This window comes from Crinia signifera, chromosome 4 (assembly GCF_055691185.1).
Source record: "Crinia signifera chromosome 4, ASM5569118v1, whole genome shotgun sequence".
Classification (NCBI taxonomy): domain Eukaryota; kingdom Metazoa; phylum Chordata; class Amphibia; order Anura; family Myobatrachidae; genus Crinia; species Crinia signifera.
In genome coordinates this window covers 206,257,178-206,270,970 of record NC_139220.1, presented here as the reverse complement: position 1 = coordinate 206,270,970, position 13,793 = coordinate 206,257,178, and positions in this window count along the sequence as shown.

Here is a 13,793-nt window from a genome sequence, read left to right as displayed (position 1 = left end):
TAATGGCCCCCATAGGATTGGAGGACAATTTCAGGTAGGTTTTATCATCGGCCAGTTGTCTTTTAATTTCTAGATCGTAGTCCAGTAAAATTTTGTAACACTATAGAGCCACCTTTATCAGCGCTACGTATAACTACTGAGGTGTCATCTTGTAGCTCTTTTAAGTGCCACTCTCTCAGCTGAGGAGAGGATGTCTAAGACCTTACAATTATTGGCCGAATCTTTGCATTGCTGGGCCACCACTCTCAAAAATGTTCTCAAACTGGCATTAGTGCTTGTTGGATCATAGGTGCTAGGTTTTTTAAACACCCTCTTTACCTGGGGAGCAATTGGAGACATTTGTGTAATTTTGTTGTCAAAGTACTCTCGGAGTCTGAGCTTCCTACCCATTTTGAAGTGGTCAGTGGACCACTGAAAAGAATTGAATTTATGAATGAAGTTCAGACCCTTGGAGAGAAGGGATTTTTCTGGACCTGTAAGGACCCTCGAGGACAGGTTAAAGATTAATTCCTGTACCCTCTGTAGCCTCTTTGTCGCCCTCCGCCTTGATTTCCCGCCCTTCCGCGGGTGCGGTCTTTGGCTCGACGGCTTAACACGTCTCGGCGGACGGGTCTGGTACCTTGATCTAAAAAAACCGCAGAGTTAGACTGTTGGTATGAAGTACCCCTCAGAGGTGGTAGACTATCACCAGTATCGGTTTCGGAAGATGAATTAGACACTTGGGACTCTGGTTCCCTATACCGGGGTTGTCTAGATCTGAAACCTCCTCTTTGATTATGCGGTTGGGATGAGCCTTCCCCAGTTAACCATTTATACACGGTATGCCTCTGATAGTCACTCTCTACAGTCTCCAATTTTTTTCTCTTGAAAGCTATCAAATCTGTTTAGTATTTATCAATCTGGGACTGGATCCGTCCCACCCAATCTTCAGATTTGTCAGCTTTCAAGATTTACAAAGCTTCTTTTTCATAATCAGCAATTTCCACTTAATTTTTTTTGAGTTCTATTCCTACCTCTTCCACCACCAAAGCTATCAGGTCAAGGGAACATTTGTTTAGCACTCCACACCATCGGACACAAAAGGATGGATTACGGCGACCAATGGTGGGAGTGTTGTGTACTCTGAATCCTCTCGGGATACGCTTCTTGCGATAGTACTCCGAGAGGAACTGACCATGGAGGGTTAAATCTGTTTCCCTTCTTTTTAACCTATGTAGCTTATGGAAGTGGTCATTAGCGGTTGCTGAAGGTAGTTGGGCAAAATCAAGTTCAGTGAAGAGAAATTTATCTATCTCATCATCATGTCTCCAATTGCTCCCCAGGTAAAGAGGGTGTTTAAAAAACCTAGCACCTATGATCCAACAAGCACTAATGCCAGTTTGAGAACATTTTTGAGAGTGGTGGACCAGCAATGCAAAGATTCGGCCAATAATTGTAAAGTCTTTGACAACCTCTCCTCAGCTGAGAGAGTGGCACTTAAAGAGCTACAAGATGACACCTCAGTAGTTATACGTAGCGCTGATAAAGGTGGCTCTATAGTGTTACAAAATTTTACTGACTACGATCTAGAAATTAAAAGACAACTGGCCGATGATAAAACCTACCTGATATTGTCCTCCAATCCTATGGGGGCCATTAAAGGCAAGGCTGATGAGATGATCCATTTAGGACTTGTACAGGGTTGGATTGATGAGGAGACTGAGGAATATCTGATAGTGGAACACCCGGTATGCCCTATAATATATACGCTACCGAAGATCCACAAGTCCCTCGTCAATCTCCCTGGACGTCCGATCATCTCCGCTAGAGGTTCTATTTTACAGCCTCTAGCCAAACTATTGGATCATTACTTGCAACCGCTGGTCCAGCTGACTCCAACTTACCTCAAAGACACCGCACAATTCCTGAGTGAAATCAGGGGTTTGGGGGTGCTGGAACAAGATAGTCTTCTATGTACACTAGACGTTAATTCGTTATATACGATCATCCCACACACAGAGGGCATCAAAGCGGTCAAAACAGCCATGGTTAAAGGGCCCTATACAGGACCTCCAGTTGAATATATGTTAAGCCTATTGGACATGGTGCTTAAATATAATCACTTTCTTTACCAGGATGACTATTATATGCAGTTGGCGGGGACCGCTATGGGGTCCAATGTGGCCCCGGCCTTCGCCAACTTGTATATGCATGAATATGAACAAAGGTACATCTTTCCGCATTTCTCAGGACAGATCAAGTATTTTAAAAGATATATTGATGATATTTTCTTGATCTGGTTAGGCGATAAACAGTCATTTTCTGATATGGTTTCCCTGCTCAATAGTCTAGCTACTCCTGTACGGTTTACTTCAAATTCGGACGCTAGCTCTATGAATTTCCTGGACATTACAGTTCAAAAAAATGGGGCATTTTTGGGGTTTACTCTGTATAAAAAGCCAACGGACAGAAACACCCTCCTCTGGGCCACAAGCCACCACCCAGATTCATTGAAATCAAATCTACCCATTTTGCAATTCCTCCGGGTAATGTGGAATAACTCTGAGAAAGAAACCATGGAGACTCAGCTTACCGAATGTAAACAGAGATTTGTAGATAGGGGGTACAGTCAGAAGATAATCAGCAGAAGCCTCACCAAAGCCAGAAAGAAGTTCTCTGAGCAGCAGAAAAGGCCTAAAGAGTTGACGATGAACTCAAGGATAATCATCAATACCCACTGTGATACCAACTTCAACAATACACAACGTATTATTAAAAAACAGTGGTCCCTGATCACGTCTGACCAGGCCTTTAGAAAAATGGGCACAGCCCCCCCACTGTTAAGTGTGAATAGAGGGCCCAACCTTCAAGACCACTTACTAAGACCCAACATGAAACCTGTTAAGGTCAATAAAGACTCATGGCTTACCAAGAAAAACGGATGTTATAAATGTCTTGGCTGTGCCACATGCCGGGTACTCATTACCGGTACCTACTTCTGCCATCCACATAGTGGTATTAAGATTTATTTAAAACACCATCTGTATTGCCATTTGGATCACTTGGTCTACTTTTTGATCTGCCCATGTGGCCTTATGTATGTGGGCAAGACCATACAGACTTTACGTGAAAGGATCAATCAACATCGATCCTCTATTAGGCTGGCTTACTCTACAGGTACCACTGATAAGCCTGTGGCCGCACACTTTGTAAAAGAGAAACATCAGCTATCCACACTAAGATGTATGGCCAGAGACTGGATTCCCCCACCACCGAGGGGTGGAGATAGGGGGCTAATGCTCTTGAAAAAAGAGGCCCAGTGGATCCATCGTCTAAATACAGTAGTCCCGAGGGGTTTAAACGAGAAAACCCATATGAATATATTCCTCTAAGGACACTGTTCTGTTGATTAGTCTTTCTGCCTATCTCCCCATCAATTGCTGTACTAATTAACCTTTTTTTCTAGACTATTGTCCATTTACTTTGGGATCTTGATGTCCCGTGCCACAGAGTAAAATGAATTGTTTCCACTAACTAGCTAGAGATTAACAGTGCCAGGACTCCGATTGTTCTTTTAAATGGGGAGTTGTGACGGGTTGTACAATGAGAGTGGTCCTTTGACCCCCAGTGGGCTGCCCATCTCACTCCTTTACTGTTTTTAATTAGTGTGCTTTATGTTGTTTGTCCTTTACTTTAATGCATTGCTGTGTGATATATTGTGTACCAGAGACAGCTTTGAGCTCGCATCTGTCATTTAGTTATATATATAGATGTCCATACTGGTTATCAGTAGCGCTTACTATGATGGCCGTGTGTTCCAGCGTCTCAAGTGGAACGCACCCAGATGCGCATATGCTAGTAACTTGTGTACTAGTTACCATGGGTTACGCATAATAGCTTCTGGCTGCCGGGAAGCTAGGCGGTGAATGACCTGTGTTCGCATGGCAGCGGCGGGTGACGCGCTGCCTTTCTATTGGTAGAAGTCACTTCCGGTGTGTGCTTTCCGCCGAGTTGTTAACGGCTTGGGAGCTTTGGTGAACTCCGTACTTATCCTAATGCTTGATCTGAGTAAGGTATTGTGTGTACATATTTTTTCTTTGCAATAATGCAGCGCTGTTATCATTATTAGTGTACCTTGTTAGAGTTTATTAGTAATGAGACGCTATTATTGACCGGTGCGGGCACTTCCTGTCTCTGGGGTATATAAATCTTGCATGTATCAATGGTGAACCATCTTTTGGGGCTGTGACCCATCCTTTCTGTGTGTCTTGACAAAGAGCCCGGCGAGGCTCGAAACGTCGACCATATGCTTGAGACGCTGGTGATGTATTAAAGCTTTTTACTTGCATCTTACTACTTGAAGACTGGTGAGTGCTTTCTATACAAACTATATACATTGGCTGTACCCCCCTGGACTGTGGCCTGAGTGTGGCACCCCAGTAGTTACTCTTTGAAGGTTGAGTGTGCCAGTTCTACAAATCAATCTCTCTCTCTCTCTCTCTCTCTCTCTCTCTCTCTCTCTCTCTCTCTCTCTCTCTCTCTCTCTCTCTCTCTCTCTCTCTCTCTCTCTCTCTCTCTCTCTCTCTCTCTCTCTCTCTCTCTCTCTTTATATTTATATATATATATATATATATATATATATATAGAGGAGAGAGGTCCGGCACTCCCAGTAACGTTGTGGGCAAATGATTGGTGCCTTCACTGCAGGAGTCTGCGAAGTAGGTAGGAGAGGGTGCGGCACTCACAATCTTTCATTCAAATAACTTGATACGACCACCGATATGTCATCAACGTTTCAAAACCTTTACTGTTTTGTCATCAGGATAAATAATAACAAATAAACTGACCTTTATATAGAGGAATACATACACCACGTGCAGACGCCAGTACAGAGTGCGGGACTGGGTACCCGCCCCTCACACCGGCTGGAATGACGTCACCCTCCGGGGACGCGCATTCGAATTGACAACCCATCACCATAACAACAAGAGAAAACAATAACACAAGCAGGAGGCGATCAGGCGCTGTAAAAAACAAGTATAAATGCATGTCAGTTATACGCAGAACTATGAAGCAAGTACAGACTATACGAAGTCATCACATGTAGAACAGGTCTTAAGGAGACCTGGAGACAAATATGTATATACTTAACGAAATACCCCCAATGGTAACATTTCATTCAAGCCTCGTGGTGACATGGTGTCCAATTGATGGATCCACCATGATTCTTTGCGTAGCAGTGCTTTAGCCCTATCTCCCCCTCTTTTGGGTAAGGGGACACAATCGATGGCCCGATATTTCAGGCTGGATAGGGGGTGTTTCTGATTGGCAAAATGCCTCGCTACTGGTTGATCACTTTTACCGCTCGTCAATGCGTTGCGGATGGAGTGCCTGTGCATAGCCATACGCTCTTTCATTTTGCGTTCAGTTTTTCCTACGTATGACATGCTGCACGGACAAGTGATGAGATACACAATATGTGTCGAATTACAGGTGAAATGATATTTTATGGGGTATGTTTTTCCCGAGTAGGGATGGTTAAAACTATCCCCAGTCTGTAAAAATTGACAGGTGACGCAAGGGCATCTGAAGTTACCCTTGCGAATGTTATCCATCCAATGGATATTGGTGATATCTGGTTGATATCGGATATCAGTTTTCACTAAGAGCTGTTTAAGACTCTTACCTTTAGTAAAACAGGGCATTACACGGATTTTATCAAAGGGGAGGTTTTTGTCACTGGCCAGAATGGGCCAGTTCTTTTTAACCGTGGATACAATGGTCGGTGCGGCAGTGGTGTAGCGGGTAACCATGGGCAGGACCCCTTCCATATTTTTGGTTTTACTGCTTCTATTTTCCAAGAGGGCTGTCCTCTCTAGTTTAAGAATTTTGTCTTTGCAATTTTTAAGTTTGGATCTGTCGTAGCCGCGCTGCACAAGTTTGTCACAGAACTCATTCATCTGATGTTCACATGTTGCTATGTTGCTATTAATACGTTTGTATCGCAACATTTGGGAATGGGGCAGGCTCTCAATGAGCTTCCTCGGATGGCAACTTTGTGGTTGCAACATTGTGTTGCGGTCTATTTTTAACTGATTGAGAGAACGAAAAGTCCCACCTCCAAACCTGTAGGTTCTTTCCTTAATCTCTGGATCTCATATACTGGGTATGTACGGTTATTCCTCTATTTGTATGGCTTTATTTATAAAGAAGTTTTTTTAGCATATTTTCTTCTAAGACTGATGGATCATTGTTTACCATCTATAGGCTACATACAGCTTTTTCTGTATTGACCTTTGAAGGAAGTATCTTGTGAAATACCTGGTCTTGGATTGTCATCCTTGGTTATCATTATTTTTCGTTTCTACCTATTCGGGTATGTTTTTAATTTTGTGTCCATTTGCTTGCTCCTTATCCTTTTCCAATGTATTGTATTAAATTGAAAGTGATTGGATGTTTAAATGCATTATTGCAGATTTTAACTGATTATACGTATAAAAGGAAAAATTGTCCATTACTGCCATTACTCTCCGGATTTCCGGCCTGTATTAGGCCATGGTATGTACGAATTATGTATGTAAAATTCTGTATGTATCCAATGTGGATTTGATTTGTACAAAGTGTATGCCAACACCCCCCCTCTTTTTACCACTTTTTAGCCATGCCCCTGATGAAGTCGTGTAGACGAAACGCGTTGGGCTTCCAATAAAAGAATTGGTTTTTACACTCGAGGTCTTCGGTTTCATTTATGAAGTTCATGAACATTTCGTTTGAATACAAGTGACTCCAGGATCACTTTTATTTGGGACTTTTAGTCTAGCTCTGTGGCTAAGTGGTATCACTTGAGCGCACTCTGGACACCCCCCCCTTTTGTACATTCTACTTTTGTCTCTCACTAACAGGAGAGTCGCTCCAGAGGTGCAGCTGGTTGGAAAACCATATCTAGCGCAATTCCTGACCATTTTTGTATGTCTTATATATATATATATATATATATATATATATATATATATATATACAGATTTTAATAATTATAATAAAAAGTACATTTCAGATCCGATTTGCACTTTATTTGCCTAAATAAACGTTTTTCATTTTGATGCTGCTGGCTCTTTAATGCATTTTTGTATTATACCATTTTTGTGAGCTTCAGCACTCCCTTATTTTTGGTACTGTGTGTGCAGCTTCAGACTCATGCAGCTTCAGACTCATGGTCTTACTATATATATATATATATATATATATATATATATATATATATATATATATATATATATATATATATATCTTTGTATCAGGAATAAATCAGTTCCTTCTAAGTAGAAATTCACAGCACTTCAGGTCTAATGAGACCGGCAGCTTCCTCCAATTACCCTTACGGGCACCTGGATTCTCAGGTAGTGGATTTTCTAGAATATATATATATATATATATATATATATATATATATATATATATATATATATATATATATATATATATATATATATATATATAATTTGTATAGAGAGCACTCACCAGTCTTCAAGTAGTAAGATGCACGTAAAAAGCTTTAATACATCACCAGAGTCTCAAGCATATGGTCGACGTTTCGAGCCTCGCCGGGCTCTTTGTCAAGACACACAGAAAGGATGGGTCACAGCCCCAAAAGATGGTTCACCATTGATACATGCAAGATTTATATACCCCAGAGACAGGAAGTGCCCGCACCGGTCAATAATAGCGTCTCATTACTAATAAACTCTAACAAGGTACACTAATAATGATAACAGCGCTGCATTATTGCAAAGAAAAAATATGTACACACAATAACTTACTCAGATCAAGCATTAGGATAAGTACGGAGTTCACCAAAGCTCCCAAGCCGTTAACAACTCGGCGTGCGTTCCACAGTGCTGGAACGCACACACCGGAAGTGACTTCTACCAATAGAAAGGCAGCGCATCACCCGCCGCTGCCATGCGAACACAGGTCATTCACCGCTTAGCTTCCCGGCAGCCGGAAGCTATTATGCGTAACCCATGGTAATAAGTACACAAGTTACTAGCATATGCGCATCTGGGTGCGTTCCACTTGAGACGCTGGAACGCACGGCCATCATAGTAAGCGCTACTGATAACCAGTATGGTCATCTATATATATAACTAAATGACAGATGCGAGCTCAAAGCTGTCTCTGGTACACAATATATCACACAGCAATGCATTAAAGTAAAGGACAAACAACATAAAGCACACTAATTAAAAACAGTAAAGGAGTGAGATGGGCAGCCCACTGGGGGTCAAAGGACCACTCTCATTGTACAACCCGTCACAACTCCCCATTTAAAAGAACAATCGGAGTCCTGGCACTGTTAATCTCTAGCTAGTTAGTGGAAACAATTCATTTTACTCTGTGGCACGGGACATCAAGATCCCAAAGTAAATGGACAATAGTCTAGAAAAAAAGGTTAATTAGTACAGCAATTGATGGGGAGATAGGCAGAAAGACTAATCAACAGAACAGTGTCCTTAGAGGAATATATTCATATGGGTTTTCTCGTTTAAACCCCTCGGGACTACTGTATCCAGACGATGGATCCACTGGGCCTCTTTTTTCAAGAGCATTAGCCCCCTATCTCCACCCATCGGTGGTGGGGGAATCCAGTCTATGGCCATACATCTTAGTGTGGATAGCTGATGTTTCTCTTTCTCAAAGTGTGCGGCTACAGGCTTATCAGTGGTACCTGTAGAGTAAGCCAGCCTAATAGAGGATCGATGTTGATTGATCCTTTCACGTAAAGTCTGTATGGTCTTGCCCACATACATAAGGCCACATGGGCAGATCAAATAGTAGACCAAGTGATCCAATTGCAATACAGACGGTGTTTTAAATAAATCTTAATACCACTATGTGGATGGCAGAAGTAGGTACCGGTAATGAGTACCCGGCATGTGGCACAGCCAAGACATTTATAACACCCGTTTTTCTTGGTAAGCCATGAGTCTTTATTGACCTAAACAGGTTTTATGTTGGGTCTTAGTAAGTGGTCTTGAAGGTTGGGCCCTCTATTCACACTTAACGGTGGGGGGGCTGTGCCCATTTTTCTAAAGGCCTGGTCAGACGTGATCAGGGACCACTGTTTTTTAATAATACGTTGTGCATTGTTGAAATTGGTATCACAGTGGGTATTGATGATTATCCTTGAGTTCATCGTCAACTCTTTAGGCCTTTTCTGCTGCTCAGAGAACTTCTTTCTGGCTTTGGTGAGGCTTCTGCTGATTATATTCTGACTGTACCCCCTATCTACAAATCTCTGTTTACATTCGGTAAGCTGAGTCTCCATGGTTTCTTTCTCAGAGTTATTCCGCATTACCCGGAGGAATTGCGAAATGGGTAGATTTGATTTCAATGAATCTGGGTGGTGGCTTGTGGCCAAGAGGAGGGTGTTTCTGTCCGTTGGCTTTTTATACAGAGTAAACCCCAGAAATGCCCCAATTTTTTTAACTGTAATGTCCAGGAAATTCATAGAGCTAGCATCCGAATTTGAAGTAAACCGTACAGACGTAGCTAGACTATTGAGCAGGGAAACCATATCAGAAAATGACTGTTTATCGCCTAACCAGATCAAGAAAATATCATCAATATATCTTTTAAAATACTTGATCTGTCCTGAGAAATGCGGAAAGATGTACCTTTGTTCATATTCATGCATATACAAGTTGGCGAAGGCTGGGGCCACATTGGACCCCATAGCGCCAACTGCATATAATAGTCATCCTGGTAAAGAAAGTGATTATATTTAAGCACCATGTCCAATAGGCTTAACATATATTCAACTGGAGGTCCTGTATAGGGCCCTTTAACCATGGCTGTTTTGACCGCTTCGATGCCCTCTGTGTGTGGGATGATCGTATATAACGAATTAACGTCTAGTGTACATAGAAGACTATCTTGTTCCAGCACCCCCAAACCCCTGATTTCACTCAGGAATTGTGCGGTGTCTTTGAGGTAAGTTGGAGTCAGCTGGGACCAGCGGTTTCAAGTAATGATCCAATAGTTTGGCTAGAGGCTGTAAAATAGAACCTCTAGCGGAGATGATCGGACATCCAGGGGGATTGACGAGGGACTTGTGGATCTTCGGTAGCGTATATATTATAGGGCATACCGGGTGTTCCTCTATCAGATATTCCTCAGTCTCCTCATCAATCCAACCCTGTACAAGTCCTAAATGGATCATCTCATCAACCTTGCCTTTAATGGCCCCCATAGGATTGGAGGACAATTTCAGGTAGGTTTTATCATCGGCCAGTTGTCTTTTAATTTCTAGATCGTAGTCCAGTAAAATTTTGTAACACTATAGAGCCACCTTTATCAGCGCTACGTATAACTACTGAGGTGTCATCTTGTAGCTCTTTTAAGTGCCACTCTCTCAGCTGAGGAGAGGATGTCTAAGACCTTACAATTATTGGCCGAATCTTTGCATTGCTGGGCCACCACTCTCAAAAATGTTCTCAAACTGGCATTAGTGCTTGTTGGATCATAGGTGCTAGGTTTTTTAAACACCCCTCTTACCTGGGGAGCAATTGGAGACATTTGTGTAATTTTGTTGTCAAAGTACTCTCGGAGTCTGAGCTTCCTACCCATTTTGAAGTGGTCAGTGGACCACTGAAAAGAATTGAATTTATGAATGAAGTTCAGACCCTTGGAGAGAAGGGATTTTTCTGGACCTGTAAGGACCCTCGAGGACAGGTTAAAGATTAATTCCTGTACCCTCTGTAGCCTCTTTGTCGCCCTCCGCCTTGATTTCCCGCCCTTCCGCGGGTGCGGTCTTTGGCTCGACGGCTTAACACGTCTCGGCGGACGGGTCTGGTACCTTGATCTAAAAAAACCGCAGAGTTAGACTGTTGGTATGAAGTACCCCTCAGAGGTGGTAGACTATCACCAGTATCGGTTTCGGAAGATGAATTAGACACTTGGGACTCTGGTTCCCTATACCGGGGTTGTCTAGATCTGAAACCTCCTCTTTGATTATGCGGTTGGGATGAGCCTTCCCCAGTTAACCATTTATACACGGTATGCCTCTGATAGTCACTCTCTACAGTCTCCAATTTTTTTCTCTTGAAAGCTATCAAATCTGTTTAGTATTTATCAATCTGGGACTGGATCCGTCCCACCCAATCTTCAGATTTGTCAGCTTTCAAGATTTACAAAGCTTCTTTTTCATAATCAGCAATTTCCACTTAATTTTTTTTGAGTTCTATTCCTACCTCTTCCACCACCAAAGCTATCAGGTCAAGGGAACATTTGTTTAGCACTCCACACCATCGGACACAAAAGGATGGATTACGGCGACCAATGGTGGGAGTGTTGTGTACTCTGAATCCTCTCGGGATACGCTTCTTGCGATAGTACTCCGAGAGGAACTGACCATGGAGGGTTAAATCTGTTTCCCTTCTTTTTAACCTATGTAGCTTATGGAAGTGGTCATTAGCGGTTGCTGAAGGTAGTTGGGCAAAATCAAGTTCAGTGAAGAGAAATTTATCTATCTCATCATCATGTCTCCAATTGCTCCCCAGGTAAAGAGGGTGTTTAAAAAACCTAGCACCTATGATCCAACAAGCACTAATGCCAGTTTGAGAACATTTTTGAGAGTGGTGGACCAGCAATGCAAAGATTCGGCCAATAATTGTAAAGTCTTTGACAACCTCTCCTCAGCTGAGAGAGTGGCACTTAAAGAGCTACAAGATGACACCTCAGTAGTTATACGTAGCGCTGATAAAGGTGGCTCTATAGTGTTACAAAATTTTACTGACTACGATCTAGAAATTAAAAGACAACTGGCCGATGATAAAACCTACCTGATATTGTCCTCCAATCCTATGGGGGCCATTAAAGGCAAGGCTGATGAGATGATCCATTTAGGACTTGTACAGGGTTGGATTGATGAGGAGACTGAGGAATATCTGATAGTGGAACACCCGGTATGCCCTATAATATATACGCTACCGAAGATCCACAAGTCCCTCGTCAATCTCCCTGGACGTCCGATCATCTCCGCTAGAGGTTCTATTTTACAGCCTCTAGCCAAACTATTGGATCATTACTTGCAACCGCTGGTCCAGCTGACTCCAACTTACCTCAAAGACACCGCACAATTCCTGAGTGAAATCAGGGGTTTGGGGGTGCTGGAACAAGATAGTCTTCTATGTACACTAGACGTTAATTCGTTATATACGATCATCCCACACACAGAGGGCATCAAAGCGGTCAAAACAGCCATGGTTAAAGGGCCCTATACAGGACCTCCAGTTGAATATATGTTAAGCCTATTGGACATGGTGCTTAAATATAATCACTTTCTTTACCAGGATGACTATTATATGCAGTTGGCGGGGACCGCTATGGGGTCCAATGTGGCCCCGGCCTTCGCCAACTTGTATATGCATGAATATGAACAAAGGTACATCTTTCCGCATTTCTCAGGACAGATCAAGTATTTTAAAAGATATATTGATGATATTTTCTTGATCTGGTTAGGCGATAAACAGTCATTTTCTGATATGGTTTCCCTGCTCAATAGTCTAGCTACTCCTGTACGGTTTACTTCAAATTCGGACGCTAGCTCTATGAATTTCCTGGACATTACAGTTCAAAAAAATGGGGCATTTTTGGGGTTTACTCTGTATAAAAAGCCAACGGACAGAAACACCCTCCTCTGGGCCACAAGCCACCACCCAGATTCATTGAAATCAAATCTACCCATTTTGCAATTCCTCCGGGTAATGTGGAATAACTCTGAGAAAGAAACCATGGAGACTCAGCTTACCGAATGTAAACAGAGATTTGTAGATAGGGGGTACAGTCAGAAGATAATCAGCAGAAGCCTCACCAAAGCCAGAAAGAAGTTCTCTGAGCAGCAGAAAAGGCCTAAAGAGTTGACGATGAACTCAAGGATAATCATCAATACCCACTGTGATACCAACTTCAACAATACACAACGTATTATTAAAAAACAGTGGTCCCTGATCACGTCTGACCAGGCCTTTAGAAAAATGGGCACAGCCCCCCCACTGTTAAGTGTGAATAGAGGGCCCAACCTTCAAGACCACTTACTAAGACCCAACATGAAACCTGTTAAGGTCAATAAAGACTCATGGCTTACCAAGAAAAACGGATGTTATAAATGTCTTGGCTGTGCCACATGCCGGGTACTCATTACCGGTACCTACTTCTGCCATCCACATAGTGGTATTAAGATTTATTTAAAACACCATCTGTATTGCCATTTGGATCACTTGGTCTACTTTTTGATCTGCCCATGTGGCCTTATGTATGTGGGCAAGACCATACAGACTTTACGTGAAAGGATCAATCAACATCGATCCTCTATTAGGCTGGCTTACTCTACAGGTACCACTAATAAGCCTGTGGCCGCACACTTTGTAAAAGAGAAACATCAGCTATCCACACTAAGATGTATGGCCAGAGACTGGATTCCCCCACCACCGAGGGGTGGAGATAGGGGGCTAATGCTCTTGAAAAAAGAGGCCCAGTGGATCCATCGTCTAAATACAGTAGTCCCGAGGGGTTTAAACGAGAAAACCCATATGAATATATTCCTCTAAGGACACTGTTCTGTTGATTAGTCTTTCTGCCTATCTCCCCATCAATTGCTGTACTAATTAACCTTTTTTTCTAGACTATTGTCCATTTACTTTGGGATCTTGATGTCCCGTGCCACAGAGTAAAATGAATTGTTTCCACTAACTAGCTAGAGATTAACAGTGCCAGGACTCCGATTGTTCTTTTAAATGGGGAGTTGTGACGGGTTG